General features: G+C 35.6%; 1 protein-coding gene across 1 annotated transcript in view; it reads left to right on the top strand.

Annotated features, from left to right (window-relative positions):
- The window catches only part of LOC139973485 (uncharacterized), a 60,955-nt gene extending 52,850 nt beyond the window's left edge, over window positions 1-8,105 (top strand). Inside the window, exon 43 of the mRNA XM_071980214.1 lies at window positions 7,456-8,105. The gene's annotated coding sequence lies outside the window, so the exon portion shown is untranslated. The remainder of the gene's footprint in view (window positions 1-7,455) is intronic.
- The last annotated feature ends 3,997 nt before the right edge of the window (window positions 8,106-12,102 follow it).

Below are 12,102 nucleotides of genomic sequence, written 5' to 3'. Positions count from 1 at the left end.
TATATGATTCTCTTCGTCCCAAAATGCATTTTACTCACTTTCCAAATTATTGCCAGGCGTATAACATTCTGTTATGTAATGCACATTGGAGAATGATGTATCAGTGCAATACGAAATTTAAACTTTTATCTTCAAAAAAATTGTGATGAACTACCTAAAACATGTCACAGGATCATTGATTTGCAGGCTGCACCTACATTTTCCTGACCAATTCCCAAAGAGCATATTAAAGCAGCAAGGACTGACTCTACTGCTTTTGGCTACAAAGTTAGCTAGTCTTCTTGTAAACACTAGGCTTGGGGAAGTAACCTCACTGCAGCTCTGAGATGTGACCACTATGTACACGTCTTGCTGAGACTGCCTATTTTTTGTCCAAAATCTTTCCTTGCCATCTTTATTGCAACATAGTGCTCCCAAATCTATTGACCCCCTACAGCTATGCTCAGAAATAGCGACCCTTTTTGTTTTATGCATTGAAAATCTAATTTGAAAAGGCATATGTCACCCACATGTAACCTAGGCATTGATGGGTATGAAAACTTGTTGCAAAAATCACAGTATTGAAGGACAGCAAAAGTGTTTCTCAGCATACATATCTCTGTAAGTTGGCGTAAATCAGGGGATCTGCATATGTTTCATAACAAGTAAACTAGTTTAGCAGATACTGCTATCCTTGAAGTCTTAGGAGTTGTGTGAGCCTGTGGTGCTTGTCGTTATGACATATTTGTAACAGGGTGCTGCTACAGCTATCAGTGCAAGACTAGACAGGTTAAAATAAAACACAAGATATGAACAGTTTCCAAGTGAAAAAATTGATGTGTGAGTTAACAGAAAGAATTGTATCCTAAAAGTGTGTGATTTTAAATCATTGCACTAGGTAATCAGCATATACTATACTGTACATGGGGAGTTAGCTGGATGCATCTAGGATGAAGAAAGTGGCGCCCTAGCCTATTAGTTTATGAAACATCTGGGCGCCAGTTAGGAAGATACTGTTGTCTGCTTGTATCCACCGCTGATCAATATTGCCATGTAACATGTTTATGCTTGTTATGAATGGCGTAGTGTGTGTCTTAAACCAACATGATGTATCTTGTGTTTGGTCACAACTGTCTCACCCTTACTATAGCTCTGTGTAGTTACAATCAATTGATTACTGCTCAGTATCATGTTATAAACTCTTTTTCATGCAGTGCACAAACTTTTGTGTACTGTGGATTTAATCATATGCTGTATTTTGCCATTTGCAAACCTTTGCAGTTTATATCTTATTTTATGGCACCTAATCCAATTTTTGATTTGCGTTGTACAATAATACCCCATAACAGGTTTTTTATAATATTTTTTTCCAATGGTTAGTTCACAATCAAGAAGACAGCCTAAAGCTATTCAGTCCACAATTAATTATCTTGAAAATTAAATGCCCTGTCTTCATTGCCAAAGTTTCTATAGACACCCAGTCAGTATTTAATTACGTCAATGCAGTCATCCAGATATGTAAAGACTATATTAAAATGGAGGCTAAATTGTTATGATGATGAAAAGAACAGCAGACAGTAAAAGTAACAAAAACACAAAAGGAGAAACCCCCCAAATTTAGTTTTATTTATTTCCTTTGTTACTGAAATAACTTTGAATTACCAGGATTTTTTTTTTATTTAAACTTATTTTTCTAAAACTCATTCCTTCATTGTGTGAAGAAAAAAAAATTGTTTGAAAAAATTTGAAACCAAGTATGGCAGCTTAACTTGTCACACTAACTAGTCCCTTTGTGTGGTATTCGAGTATCAAGTAATTTGGAAGAAATGCAGCTTGGGTGTGGGTTGTAGAGTAGATCATTCAGTTAAAAGCTGTGTAATATTCATATATAACTGGATATAGATTAATTTTAGAGTTGGATGTGGTACCAAGCATTAGTATAACTCTCAATAAGAGATATTTATATTTAAATAAGTTAACATTAATTTACTGAAACTAACGTCCACCAAAATTATATGTAATAGTTTATGATCTTTCTTTGGCAAACTTTTGAAGCTTTTGTTTCAATTTCTTTGTTCCTAGTATTGTAATGATGATAGAGTTAAAAACCAGATTAACCCTTCCAGGTAGTACATTATCTATCCTCAGCCTACTCTGTATGGTAGTGCCAGAGTTACCCTCCCGGGGTCCAAAGAGCCACATGCACAAATGCCCCTCTCCCTTTATTCAGGCCTATCCAATTTATTTAAGGAAAGTTTGTATGTCTTGCCTGGAAGTGGTCACAGAGGCCCCTTGACCTTTGGGTCCCCTTGACCTTATGGTCCCATTGAACTTGAGAGCCCCTTGTCCTTGGGAACACTTGGCCTTGAATACCCCTCGGCACTCGCCTCATTTGCTTATTCAGATTATGGCAGAGTCGATCTTTAATCTTTAACGGGTTCTTTTGATCACTTAACGTAGAGAATATGTACGTACTGTAAACCCTTACGCCCTGAATAAGCTTATATTCATTCATACTTAGTAAAGATTCCTAAGTCCTATTGGTCCATTCAGGTCAGCTGACCATGGTTAATCCTGTGAGTAACGCACGGTAAAATTACGGGGCATCATTTTAATAAATCTTTGGTTATATGTAACCAAAAATGTTTTGTTTTATGATTTTTCCCCCACACAAATGGTAGTGTATGAATGAACAGGGTTAATCATCGGTCTAGCGTGCGTTACTCACATGATTAATGCACTCTGGGTGTTAATGCTATCGCTGGATGCACTCGGGCTCCGCCCTCGTGCATCGCTTGCATTATCCCCCGATCGTGCATTAATCCTGTGAGTAACGCACGCTAGACCATTGATTAACCCCTTATTCAGCTTCTTTACAGTAAGACCACATACATGTGCTAACATAAGAATTCATTCTCAGGGGATGATTCCTGTTAAAAAATCTCCCATATTTCTGACTTTGCTATGGGTTGCAGTAACATTAACAGCAGGCACAACTATGTTGCCAGTGTGTTTTGTTGGTTGCTTCAAGGCTGTTCTTTGTCATGACTGACTGTGTCATTTGACTAGTACAGTGTTTTGTTCTGCCCTCCAGTTAATTATAATATGTTTTGTGTACAGCTTCTAGTCTTAAGTAAGCAGTTTACTTGGAAGAAGACAAGGAATTTCAAAAGCTACCTTTGGAATGAGGGTGGTGATGCGTTATAACCAGCGCTGAATGCTCTTGATAATACCTTCAATTTATGCAGATCTGCAGGAAATAATTGAAGTTAGCTTCTTGTCAAATTTTCAAGTTGCGGAATAATTTCAGTTGTGGCAGCATTTGCTAGCACACGTATTATTACTTTGAGCATTCCCAATGAGCAGTTGTGGTATTAAAGACATTTCTATTTAGTTCTAGTGATGGGGGAGGAGAATGGACATGAGAGAAAGAACACCCTTCCCCCCTCCCCTGCACCCATCCTCTCCCATTAATTAAAATTTGAGGTGCTATGAAAAGGAAACAAATTAGACTGTACAGCATCACCTGAAATTCATATTCAACAGCAGTATGAATTTATATGCTAGATTTAACATTTATAAATATGTAATCTTAGATGTTGATACGCTGAGCATTAGTTGGCAAGAATGGCTGAAATATGTAGAAATGAAGTGAACAGATCTGTGACGGTGAGGGTGTTCTGATTTATTTATCACCACAGACAAGAGCTTCCAAGTATCCAGCATCCAGTAGTGATAAAGTGTATGATGATGGATGCCCTATCGTTACTAACATGAAAAGGGATTTTAGTGAAATCATTGTACTGTTTATTAGTAATGTAACCAAAGTATGTAGCCTGTGTGTTATGATGGGTATAGGCCACAGGTTCTTGACATCATGTGAGGCTAGTGAGACCTGCCTGAATTTAATATCTCTCTGTTAATTTGCAGAGGACTGCATTATTTTTCTCTAATACAGATCTAATTCCATTGCTTTCGTTTGAAACTTGGGCATTCTTGGGCATTCTTTCATCTCTTCTATTCATTATATGTAGTGAATAGAAAGTAATGTTAATTCATTTAAAATCCAAAACCTTGACATCAAAAACGCTTTGATTTCAGTGAGACAATTCCTGTGATCATGAATGCATGTATGATACAGTATGCGTGCATTGGCAGACATTGTATGTTTGTAATGTGATGGTGTAAACAACATATAGTCAAGTCAGGTGGAGGAAGACGGTACGTCATATAGCACTTAAGGAGCTTGCATCAGAGGCATTTTATGAACACAAGGGTATATATATATATATATAGATTGTGTTCATGTGGAAAAAAAAAATTCAGTTGGGGAAAAGTCCCACGCTTTTTTTTACTTTATACATCATACATGTACTGGTAGGTGTCACAGACCGGTAAGTGGATTTATTATAGGCCTACTTGAATCTTCAAAAAAAAAAAAAAATTGCTGGTTTTTCTGTATGTTTGGTAAGATTCCCTGAATAGCTGTGTTTTCAAAAGAAAATGTCTTCTTGTCTGAAAGAGGGAAACATTGCATGTAACGCGCCTTCAATTTCTAGTTCATTATGACAGAGAATATTAGGAAAATGAGTACTGTAACGCTCAGCAACATAATTATGATCTATAGTTTTATAATTTATTCTTACAGTTAGGTATACGATGTAATAGTCACACAAGAAATTGAAAGCAAATGATAGACGTTTGATGGCACAGGACATTTTGTGCATTTATTCATTGTAAGGGATAATAGATAACAGTGTGTAAATTTCCAAACAGATAAATCTAAATGCTAAAGGTTGGATGAACTTGACCCATGTATTAAATTGAGCATCTTTTCGTTGAAAATTTGAACATTTTCAATCATATGTATTTTCCTCAGCTGTGTCTGGCATTATAATATAACCTCATCAGGAACTGAATTTTACTTGTTGGTTAACAAGTTTTGTATCAAGGCAAAACTTTAACACAACAATTAGCTCCTGGTCATGTGGAACTGGTCGCATGGTCTACACTCCCAAGTATTCCCAATTCAAAGCTTTCCCTCCCAGAGAACTAGAGTGTGTTACATTGAAGTGTCAAATAAAGTCGGTAACTCCCATATGGTGCAGCCACAAACCGGGGCAGGTAAACCCTAAAATATTTCCAAGTTTCCATGTAGGTCCCCCCCATTTATACACCTGGGTGAAGGTCTGCAATGCTTAGACTGCACGTTCATTTGCCTTTCAAATTGATTGAGTCCCTGTAAGCAATTTGGCCAACCCTGAAGTGGATGTCCTGGAATCTAAAGATGTAGTTGTAATGTAACCATCTTTACAAAAATTCAATTCAATAGTGAGTTACTATTGGTTTTAACCCAACACAGGAACACAGGAAATGGTAGTCTCTGATATCATCTGTGCAAATCATCGTTCTTCAAATGCTTTACTTTGGCTATGATATGATCTTGTTGATTTAACCTTGAAACCTGATAAATTTGGAATCTTTGCTTTAAGTGTCAGATATTCCTCTGTAGGTATTGAAATTGCTATGTTATTGTCGTTGTTGCCACATATATTTACAAAATATCACAAACTTAAGAAATCTTACCATATCTTTAATACGTTTAGGGTTCTATATTTTATCGTTTAGTATTGGGTGTTTATTACTATCTGTTAAGGCTTTTACAATATTTGTCTTACTGTACTATAGTTTCTCATACTTATTTTTTTTTTTATATTGTTGCTTTTGGCTGTTACATTTTTTGCCTTATTGGTTCTATATATTGAATATTTTGGTTTTTGTTACTATTTGTTTTAAGTTTTTACATTTGTAAAGCGCTTTGAGCAGCTTTGCTGATTATGCGCTATATAAATATTACTTATTATTATTATTATATCTTCACAATACAAAATTATGCTAGATATGTATGAGGATGTGGCTTTGACCTAAAATTTTCAGTTATGTGCTCAGCGATTGAACCTCAGCCATCATAAATCCCACTTGTGCAACATGAAACCGTAAGATATTAAACTGATAGTACAACGTTGCCGTTCACTGTTCCGTACATGAGACCTTGCCCTTAGTGTCACTTCCCAGTCCTTGCCCACCGCCATACAAACAGTTTGATTGTTGCTCTGTTCATACGTGGATCAATATTGCCAGCGTGGGCTTTGCTACTATGGTTACGGAAAGTTCAGAACTCAATTTAATTAACTGTTGCCGTGGTTACCATCCCGATTCGATCCAAATTAGGAATTGAGTTGAATACTTGCCATACAAGAGACATACATATGTCAATAAATATATCTGAATTTTAACTGTTTGGTTTCTGTTGTTATAATGAGTTATCAATAAACTTCAGCAGTATTGTCTCAAAATGTGCTAGAAAACTAACCATAAGATCATGAATGGATCTTTAAATCAGCTTAGTTTAATACTTTTGAATAGGTAGCAATATATTGAAATGTTGGAACCTTAAAAAATAAAAATTAAATTTAAAATATGAACATGGGAAGGAAAAGACAAGAATGTTCTCATACACTGTAAAATGTGGATGAACTTCTCCCATGCACAGTAAAGTATGAACAGACCCATCTTGTTATGAAAGATGAGAAATATACGTAGATTATTTACATTAAATGTTCTCAAACACTGTAAAATGTGCATGAACTTCTCCCATACTTAGTAATGTACAGAATTGTATGTATATTATTTATATTAAATGTTCTCATACAATGTATAAAGGCAATGTCCTCTAGTACAAACAATTGCCTATGCAATCAAGGCAACGTATTAAAGGCAATGAGCTGAAATGGTATTGCGAGGGATGCAAATTGTATTAGTGGCAATATATAGATAGATATACCTTATCTTACACTGTTAATGTGCTGGGATATCAAATATGGTAATTTGATTCATGACATGCCATCTACTGGCATATTTTGATTTAAGTCAGGGCTTTAGCGACATGCATCATTCTTTGTCAACCCACATCCTATTCACGTCATTGTGTACCTCTTAATCTAACTATTAAATCCTATGTGGTAACTGCAGGCATTGGGTTTAATACTCCTTAATATTGCCAAATTATTAAGAATTTAATCCATTATAGGAAGCTGTGTGTCCCACATGCCCAAATGGAGTCTTTTTTTCTTTTCTTTTTTTTTTCATTTGCAAAAGGTTTATTTCAAAAGTAGCTCTGTCTATTGTGGTATTTTGGAGGATTTTTAGCAACAGATATATGATTTCATGCTCACTCTTTAATAACTAAGTACTGTTAAGTACATGGTAACACCAGATTGTAACATATTGAACAGAAATATAATATCAATCTATTGATGAACCAACAAGCAGGGTGGACAGTGGTTCGGGGGTGGATTAGGGAGGTGTTGTCAAAAAATAAATAATAGCAAAGAGTTGAAGCAGGAGTTTAACTGATCCTCAAGACATTTTGTGATCTAATATTTTCTTTCTTTCTTTTCCTTTGTCTCATTTCAGGTTGAAAGTCTCAACAGTAAGAAAGGATGGGGGAGGGGGAGCCAAGGATGGGGGAGGGGGGAGCCAAGGGTAATATTTGCAGAGGAAGAAATGCTGACCGCACATCTGTAAAGAATGAAGTTGTTAATAAATGAGAAATAAAAGAAGAAGAAGAAGAAGTGAAAGTTTGAATGTAGGAACTAGCATTATCTCTATATATCTATTCCTGTATGATAGTCTACATGGTCGCACAGTGCCTTCAATTAATTGTTATCCTCACAACTTTCTTGGTTTTTTTTTCAAGAGTAATAGCTTATTAAATTTAGCAAACCAATATTCTGAATACATGCTCAGTATTAACAATTCTCTTTGGGTTTTTTTTCTGTAATTTTCCAGCTACTTTTCGTTTTGTGTGTTTTCTCTTCTATATTTGAGGATTTAATTGTTGCTTCTTCAATCTGTGTGTTATATCTTGTTTTTTTGTTTGTGATGGAAAGACCATGCATGGCTCATATGGGTGATACTGCTGCTCTAGTCCAGTTTCCCCCTTTTTTTCATGATAATTGATGTGAGGGATTGTTTGGTTTCGATTAAAAATCAGTTTCTTTAAACAGTTAAAGGGAATGAATTTAATCCAAAATGCTAAGAGGAAAGAAAGAAATCCCCCCCCCCCCCCAAAAAAAATCAACTTTTGTCATTATTGTCAGGAATGTATCATCATCAAATTGAGTTTACTTGTTAGAGTATTGTACGATAAAAACAAAGATGTTATTTGTATTTAACAGAAATCGTTAACCAGCTATCCAACCTGATGAATGCTTTTTACATCCGTCAGTGTTCTTGCAAATTAATGACATTTAACTAAAGAGTAGACGCAACAACCAATAGATTGAAAGATTCATGTATCTTGAATTCTTGATGCATATTGTATCACAGAATATCCTCTAAATGATCTATCTTGGATTGTGTCTTTATTTGACCAAATCTGATGGGTTCCGTTATTGGATTGTTCTATTATTGATTAATAATTAATTAATTAATACAATATACTTAGTTTTACAAAGTTTGGTAGCTCATCTTGGAAGTCATAAGTACATTCTACTATCTTGCACTAAGATAATCTCTTTTGCAGTTTACTAAAGTACTTGCGTGACTACAGTATACAAATTTAGAGATATTCCATGATGATTGTTTGTGGTTAAAACCTGTTTGTTTTTAAGTGAGTAAGTGACTGTTTTTTCTTATAAATGCACAATCAAGTAAAGAAAATTATCTTTTTGCACAAATATAAAAGCTGCTGAAAGAAAACTTATTTCTCTGAAAATTGTTTTTTTTTTTTTGGGGGGGGGGGGGTTAGTGTTTGATGAGCTTTAATCCTCACTTTCACTTAATTTTGACCAGGGGATTAGCACAAAATGGATCTTGCGTGCCAAAGTCAAATCTTGTACCCAATCTGCGGGCCACAACAGTGAAACAGTGAATTGAGAATATTGCATTAGTTCAAATATAAGATATCGTTCTACAGGTGCATTGTTGAGCTGATGTTGAAATATCCTATCACAATTAGGCACTCTATATCAAACTTGAGCCCCCAAAGAAGGCATATATATATATTCCATCAGTGGCGTAGGAAGGTACTTTTGAGTGGGGGGGCTGAAGACTGATGGCCGGCCTGGGGGAGGGGTCTAAGGGGAGGGGGTGTCCCCCTCCCCTTTTGAATTTTTTGCATTTCCAGGTAGCCTCAGATGCAATTTGGTGCAATATAGCACACTTCAACACCCACTCCATTTTGTAAACTTAATTTTGTATTTTCACCAGGCCTTAGATGCAATTTGGTGCTCCAAATGAGATTTTTTTTCTCATTTGGAAATGAAAAAGGGGTTTTCTGACTTGCGAAGCGGGGGGGCGGAATGATACTTCCGCCCCTCCACATTTTTCACTGGGGGGCTGGCGCCCCCAGCCCCCCGGTTCCTACGCCCTTGTATTCCATGGTTTCCTTTGCCATACTGTCCTGGGGGCTCACATAAATAGGCTTTGCTAGACGTTCTCGCGGACCGCAGTAAATGTTCGTCAGTGTAGCATGGGGTCCACATCTCACAAGTTGCCCAAGTGTGATTTTAATACACCATGCTATATTCAACAGTTTCTTATTCCATATTACCAGAGGAATAGGAATAAGGCAGGATTATGGAAAGGAAGAAACCGATCATTATCAGTTTATTTGATAAACATAACTGCCATGAACAACTTACCAGAACAGCTAATAAAAACATTTCTCCATTTGGGAGATATCACACATTTTAATGTTTCTTCACACTCGAGGCTGAAGACTTGATCAAGTCTAAAATGCGACATCACGTTTGCTTTAGTTGTAAATGTTTTATATTAATTTTAAACGTTTTTTTAAAATTTTCTGTAATGGAGATTGTTAAAATTGCTGTCACTCGAAAATTGAAGTGCATAATATGACCTAATGGTGCATTGGTTAAAGTGTCAACACTATGAATATGCTAGCTGGAAAATATGGCCGGGGGGGGGGGGGGACGGACAAAGAAAAATTGAAAGGGTTGAGATCCTGGTGGCAATGGGACATCACAGTTTTACAACATGGCAGCTCCCAGACATGACTTTAAATTAGGATCTCCCAGATGGAACATGATTTTTTTTCTTTAAGCTGAGTGGAGGTGTTCGTCAAAAAGATCTCTGTCATATAGACCAATCATGATGGTTGGGTATTGTGTCTCCTTGCCAGATAATTAAACAATTTGTGATGAATTTACCTAATTAATTGGCACACAAAGAGACTCTTCTCCAATCAAAATGAGATGAGGCTAACAACTATAACATACAGTAACAGATAAACACGACAACCCTCCTCTGTAATCAGCCGCACCGGTGGATATGTGTGGTTACCCCAATGGCCATAGATGTGTGGCTACCCCATTAGCCACAGATGAGTGGTTACGCCATTCCCCCACTTAATTTCTGTAGCTACCCTTACCCTTAAATGCTCTCATTTTCTCAATCAGCCTGTATCATATTGTCATTTTTCTCGGAGAAAATAGTGAGTGGTTTCAATATGTTATGGGTAAAGGGATGAAGTGGATTTTCTTTTCTAATGTGCTGATTCTTAATAATTTATGATGTATCTGTTATACCACTTGTGATACATTTCATTCACACACACGCACACACACATATGAAACTGTTTTGAGTTGGATAATCCAGAACAGTGAAAAGACTTTCAGCCTCCACGGAGTCGAACCTGAGCCCTCCGCTTTATATGCGGACACTCCCTAACTAACTTCAGGCCATGGAGTGTATGTCCAGAGGTTCGAAAACAGCAAGGGTTGTCGTCATTCCACTGTAGGCAACAAAGGTACTCCTGTTTTGGTGACATATTTTGCCATACTCTAGAGATCAATCATGATGCTAACCAACTCGAAGTCATTGGAATCCTAAGGCCGAATCTACAAAGATATACTCTGAACAGACTGTTAAATGAATCGGAAATAAACGAACAAGGCAAATGAATAGATATAAATTTGAAATTGTAATGATTTGGAAAATCCAGAAAAACTTTCATGCTTTGTTAACATGTTATTTGAGGCAATAAGTCAATCAGACACTATAAATATTTTAATCCCATCCTACTCGTCTGAATTGAGCAACTGTGAGATTGCGCAAATAATACACACAATAATACAAAATGTACAACTCCTGGTTCTGACGTCACAGACCACCAGGTAGGTGACGTCATCATAGTAGATTCTCCTCAAAGTTAACTTTTGCATTTATACAATCTGATTGTTGATGTATCCTTCAAATGTGATACAGTTGGAACAGTGGACAGTTTTGTCAGATGCATACACAAAATAAAATAAAAACGATCATATTTTTGGCTACGAGGATTAGAGGTTTAGAACTACAGATGCAGAATATTTCAGCAATTTTGTGAAGCAATTAACATCAAGCCAATGGTGTACTCCTTGTGATTTTCAATAATTCACCATTTCGGAACATTTAAAACAGTTACATACAAATATTTGCGAATATACAACATAATGCATGGGTCTACTGGTTTTGCCCCATACACAATTTAAAATGCTATAAATAAATAAATATTTTTGACTTACAAAATACAAAACGAATCCCAAAGTTATTGCTGATATTATTATAGAATGACCTTGACATACTTACCTCGTAAGCTAAATCAAAGAGGTAAGAGGTCAAGGATTATTATAATTGCATATCGTGGGTGCCAATACGAAACAAAACGCCACACTAACGATTCGTTCCAGTTCAATAGAGCCATTCTTTGAGTAATATCCTGAACCAGTGAATTCCCATAAAACTGGGGAATTTAAAAGAGGCTATAATTGAATTATTGATATTTGTATGAAATATTACTGGAAAGATAATGTATTTTTAACGTTAAAGACTAGAACGATAATAGGACCAGCATATATATATATATATATATATATATATATATATATATATATATATATATATATATATATATATATATATATATATAATTATATATATATATATATATATATATATATATATATATATATAATTATATATATATATATATATATATATATATATATATATATATATATAATTAAAATCGTAATGAGTTGGAAAATCAAGAACAGA

Source organism: Apostichopus japonicus, chromosome 2, assembly GCF_037975245.1.
Source record: "Apostichopus japonicus isolate 1M-3 chromosome 2, ASM3797524v1, whole genome shotgun sequence".
Classification (NCBI taxonomy): Eukaryota; Metazoa; Echinodermata; class Holothuroidea; order Aspidochirotida; family Stichopodidae; genus Apostichopus; species Apostichopus japonicus.
This window is presented reverse-complemented; position numbering and strand designations above follow the sequence as displayed.